At 50.9% G+C, this 5,673-nt stretch overlaps 1 long non-coding RNA gene across 1 annotated transcript; it reads left to right on the top strand.

Moving 5' to 3' along the window:
• The first annotated feature begins 557 nt into the window (after positions 1-557).
• LOC117871645 lies at positions 558-5,110 on the top strand. Its single transcript, XR_004644314.1, has 3 exons — positions 558-632; positions 1,901-1,961; positions 5,017-5,110. It is a non-coding gene; the product is annotated as an uncharacterized LOC117871645 (long non-coding RNA).
• Positions 5,111-5,673: the final 563 nt, after the last annotated feature.

Below are 5,673 nucleotides of genomic sequence, written 5' to 3'. Positions count from 1 at the left end.
AACTTTACTACCCATCAAAGACAGCTTCTTTAAAACGAACCTTGAAACACCAGTTTATTGAAAGCTGAAATAAACAGCAAAACAGAGCATATAGCTGGTACTAGCTACAGTTCATCTCCAGTATCTCAGCTAATTTATTAGAAAATCAATAGCATGTTTCAGACTTTAGAACATCTGATCCAAAGCAGCAATTGCTACAGTATAGCCAGACACACTTTCCTGATAATTTCCAAACTTTTAAAACTTTAAAAAAAACAACCTTCTAACCTAATTTTATTACCTAGGTAAGGGAGGCCCCCCAGTAAAGCCACCATAACGGCAAACAAATTCAGTGTCTTTGTTTTATTCTGGACTGTTATTGATCTTTGCAGGTATAGCTGCTGCCGCTGGCATTAGTGACGGTCACCCGGCGAGAACTTGGGTCATAACCGAACACTATGGTCTACACCAACCCTGGGGGCCGGTAGCGCACGCGCAGAAATGCGCCCGCAGGCACGTGGCGGGTTTTTGCAACGTCAGCACTTGTCGAAGCTCAGTCACAGTTTCTCCAGTTGACGCAGCGCGCGGTCGGCGCTGGGGCGAGGTGCGGGATGCGGCGCCGGCTGGGAGCGGAAGCGCCATGGGGAGCACAGGTGAGGGAGAGAGCGCGGGCCTCGCCAGGGGCGCTAGGGAGTGAGGGGGAGAGCAGGGCAAATAGGCGGGAACGCACCCGTCCTGCCCCTCCCCCTCCCCGTACTCCTCAGTCACTCCCGCCCCCTCACAGACCCCTCCTCCACCCCTGCTGCCCCCACCCAGACCCCCCACCCGGTGCTGCTCAGTAATCCCTGCACTGACACCTGGGCTCTTCAGCGGCCGCTGCCCCCACAGACCTCCCTCCCTGTCCTCAATCACCCCTGCACTTCCCCCCCGCCCAATTTTCTCAGTTACTGATTTCCTCTACCCCCACACCTAAACCACCGCCACCCCTCCCCCCCTGCCCCCACACCTTGTCTTCAGTCACAGATCCTTATCCCCACTTCCTGTCCTTCTGGCCCTACACCCCATTTTCAGTTACACACCATGAAAAACACCCTGTCACCTGCACCTACACCCTGTCTTCCTCAGTAATCCCCAAACTTCTTGTTCTTAGTCACCTCTTAGCCCTCACACTTTGTCCTCAGTCACCCTTTCCTCCTGTCCAATCACCTACCTTGTCCTTCAGTCTCTTCAATTACACCCCATCATCTTCCTGCGCTTCCCCCTGCTTCCACACCCTGTCTCCCAGTCACATCCCCTCACTCTGCTACACCTTTCCCATTCACTCCCTCCTCTTCCTCATTATCTAACTTCCACTCAGCATCTGAATTGGAGTGTAGAGAAAGCAAGTGATGAAATCTGTGAGTTACTGCAAAGCAAGTCCATGGAAGACTTTAAGGGGAACAGTCCTGAAATAAATGGCGAGCCGGGGGAGTTGCTTGACAATCTGCATATGTAAATAGTTGGCAGATCCCAGTTTGTGATTAGATTCTTAGAGCTCAGCTAAACCCGGGGCTTGATTCTACCTTTTCTGTACCTTTTCCATGTTTAATGTATATTCTCCTGGAGTCCCTGAGATGAGTAAAGTTAAAGGCAAAACCCTTTTGTAATGTAAACGTATTCTGCAGACAACAGAAACCACATGCCTGCGTACCCCTAGAAAGCCAGGATCAGAGCCCTGGTCCTTCAGCTCTAAAACCAAAGGCCTCTACCCCTTGCCCTAAAGAAGTCATGCCTTAGTTGGCAATAGTATTGTGGGTCCCTTGGCATCTTTGGAAGCCATCTATTGCCCAGTCACACACAAAGAAAGCCGAAACATTATGCCTTGGCTGTCATCTTGTGGACATTTTGACTATCACTTAATCTTGTGCTATTCCATTTACAGGGAGATGGAGATTATTCTTCTGCTGTGTTGGCCCTCCACCAGACAATGAATCTCTTCTAAGGTAAGCCGTACTTTTGCTTCTGAAGAATTTGCCACTTCTGTCTGTAAGACACTATGTGGGTGGGAGACAGACAGGATCCAGTAATGAAGATGGAGAGTTTGTAGTCTAAAGCAATGAGGTGATAAAATACAGTTCAATACAAAATGTAAGCACATGATGTTATATGGTCATTAGAAAGGCTACAGTTTAGTCATGGGTATTTTTAATAAAAGTCATGGACAGATTATGGACAATAAACAAAAATTCACAGCCCGTTACCTGTCCATGACTTATACTATAAATACCTCTGTCAGGGGGCTGTTGCTGGGAAAGGGAGTGTCTGGGGCCAGCAGCACCAGTGGTCCCCGGGGTCAGCTGCACTGGCTGCTTCTCAGACGGTCCCCAGGCCAGCTTCCTGGTGCCGCCCGAGCAGCAGTCAGTGCAGCTGGCTGCAGAGCTGCGCCAGCATTGGCCGGTGGGCTGTCCCTGGGGCCACCTGAGCAGCTGGCCCCGGAAGTCACTACACTGGCTGCTGCAGAAGTCACAGAGGTAGCGGAAAGTCACGAAATCCGTGACTTTCACAACCTCTGTGACCTACATGGAGCTCTACTCATTATAACTGGAATGAATTTCCAGTGTAGCAGACAGGTGGAACAAAGCATATTTAGGTAGAGAGAAAAGAAGAGTAGGAATGGATATAAGAGGAGATATAGGCTGGTATAGAGCTATGGAGAATTTTGAAAGTGAGGATGATAACTTTGGAAAGGTATACTGTGGATTTATACCAGCCTAACCCCATCAATTCAGTGCACCCTGAAAATCCTAAAACCAAGACTGCGAAAAATGAATACTGTACAACTTTTTCTTCTGTTTGGTAGTGAATGTTTGTATGTCGTTTCATAGGCTCCAAAAAAAAAAAATAGTGGCTGCTCAGCACCCATCGGCAGGCCCTTCCCCCCTCTCCCAGCACCTTCTGCTGATCAGCTCTTTCTCCCTCACCCCCAGCGCCTTCTGCCCGCTGCGATCAGCTGTTCAGCGGTGTGCAGGAAGCGCTGGGGGAGAGGGAGGAGTGGGAAGGCAGGAAGAGGTGTGGGGAGGGGATGGGAAGAGGTCAGGCAGGGCTGGGCGATGTCAGAGGGGACTTCCCCAGATGCCAGGGAGTGGAAGGGGTAGGACCAGCCCCTTCAGGCTGCTGGGATGCTGCTCTGCAGTGTGGCGGGCTGGCGGCTGCCTGAGAGAGCCTGGCTGGGGAGGCAGCTTCCGCTCCCCACCTGGGCTTGGCTTCTGGGGACCAGGGGCAAGTGAGCCGGAGCCCCCCACCCCCCTGGCACGTTTTCGGCTCTTTCAGTCGTGGTCCCCGGCAGCCGAGCCCGGGCGGGGAGTGGAAGCTGCCTCCACAGCCAGGCTCTTTCAGGTAGCTGTTGGGCTGCAGAGCAGCGACAAGGCGGGGGCAGTATTAGAAGTGGCTCCCTCCCGCTCCCTGCCTGGGCTCCCTCCCTCCAGGAAGAGCAGAGGAACGTGCTGGGGGGGGGGCAGGCACAGTGGGAGGACAGAGCCCCCCCCAGGTAATGTGCGGCGGGGAGAGCGTGGTGGCCCTGGGCCGGGGGTGAGGGTGAGGGTGTTGGCCGAGGGGGGGCATATGATCTCCCATTTAAATCGTGCCCACCCACTATATGGAGGCACCAGTTGTCGATAGGGTGCCCTCGGGAGAGGGGGTGGAACAGGGGCAGGTAGAGGCGGGGCAAGGGTGTGGCTTTGGGGGAAGGAGTGTAGTGGTGGCGGGACCTGGGACGGAGCAGGTGTCGAGCTCCCCTTGCCGGGAAATCAGGAAGTCGGTGCCTATGTGCAATTTGTAAGTTTGTAAAGAGTTTTGAAGATTAAAAGCTTTATATAAGTGCTAAATGTTATATTATTGGGGTGGCCAAACCGTGGCTTGGGAGCTGCATGTGGCTCTTTTACAGATAAAGTGCGTCTCGTGGAGCCCCACTGGCCCCCTCATTCTCTGCCTACCAGACTAGGTGGGGGAAGCTCGGGATTTCTGAACTGAGGCGGGGTGGTGAGGCTAGGGGCTTTTTGCCAGAGATGACTGGTGCGTGGTGAGAGTGGGGGATTACAATTTAAAGGTTTCCCAACAGCTTGAGTCATGTCCTCCCCTGGGCACACCTCCCCTCTTACCATCAGCAGTTCTCCCTGAAGCTCCACGCTGTTTGCGGCTTTCTCGCCCCCCCAGCTGCAGCTCCCAGCTTGCCAACTCCAGCAGCTGCTGTGCAAGAAGGGGGCCTGGCGACAAGATGTGACCAAGCTGGGCCAGCAAATCCTGGCAAAAATCTGGGGGGGAATGTGACCCTGTATGTCCCCTCCCCCCGTCCAGCAGGGAGGAGGGTCTCAGAGCTTCAACCCTGGGGGGCATGCCTGCTAGGGCTCAGGGCTTCAGCAGGAGCAGGGCTGAAACCCGAGACCTCCCTCCCCAAAAGGCTAAAGCCCCAAGTTCTGGCAGGTGCTTCCCGGGAGGGCTGAAGTCCCAAGCCCCGGCAGGCACTCCCCGGCTCTTGAACTTCTGAAGATTGTCATATGCGGCTCGGAGGGTCAGTAAGTTTGGTTACCCCTGTTATATTACTTTAGGCCGGGCTAGTAGATGATTCAAATGTCTGACCTTTTTTTTTTAAACACTGCCTTTTATATTATCCAAACTATGCAGTGCATAGTTTAACACTGGACTATTAAAGAGGGAAATTCAGAAATGATTGTCTTTTGGAGGTTGCAAAATCTCACTGTGTGGATGAGGATCTTTATATCGGAGACCTAATTGCTACTCACAGCAAAATAAAGTGAAGGTGCTAAGGAACCAGATTACTCCATTTTACTCTTTTCTTGTTAATACTTAAGATGGGATATTTTCCCATCAAACCACATGCATAGCTCCAAAGAGCACTTCATTAGGATGCTGTTGTTGGATATCTCAACTCCCAGCACCCTAAATGTGATGTTTTCCAACTGCTATTAAGGCACCAGCCCTACCTGTGCATTGGTAAAAGTTTAACATCTGCCAATCTCTTTCTTATACCTCATGTTGTAGATGTTGTTCAAACAAAGTTCATCCAGAGTGGGCTGGTGAATCTGAGAAGGAAGGTGAAGATTCAAACCAGGAAATCACATGGCCAGAAGGACCTGCTGCAGTGGGTGCTAACTTTAGCTCTATCTATCTATCTATCTATCTATCTATCTATCTATCTATCTATCTATGGCATTTGATACGGTCTCGCATGATATTCTTATCGATAAACTAGGCAAATACAATTTAGATGGGGCTACTATAAGGTGGGTGCATAACTGGCTGGATAACCGTACTCAGAGAGTTGTTATTAATGGTTCCCAATCCTGCTGGAAAGACATAACGAGTCGGGTAGCGCAGGGGTCTGTTTTGGGACCGGCTCTGTTCAATATCTTCATCAACGACTTAGATATTGGCATAGAAAGTACGCTTATTAAGTTTGCGGATGATACCAAACTGGGAGGGATTGCAACTGCTTTGGAGGACAGGGTCATAATTCAAAATGATCTGGACAAATTGGAGAAATGGTCTGAGTTAAACAGGATGAAGTTTAACAAAGACAAATGCAAAGTGCTCCACTTAGGAAGGAAAAATCAGTTTCACACATACAGAATGGGAAAAGACTGTCTAGGAAGGAGTACGGCAGAAAGGGATCTAGGGGTTATAGTGGACCACAAGCTA

This window comes from Trachemys scripta, chromosome 2 (assembly GCF_013100865.1).
Source record: "Trachemys scripta elegans isolate TJP31775 chromosome 2, CAS_Tse_1.0, whole genome shotgun sequence".
NCBI lineage: Eukaryota > Metazoa > Chordata > Testudines > Emydidae > Trachemys > Trachemys scripta.
This window is presented reverse-complemented; position numbering and strand designations above follow the sequence as displayed.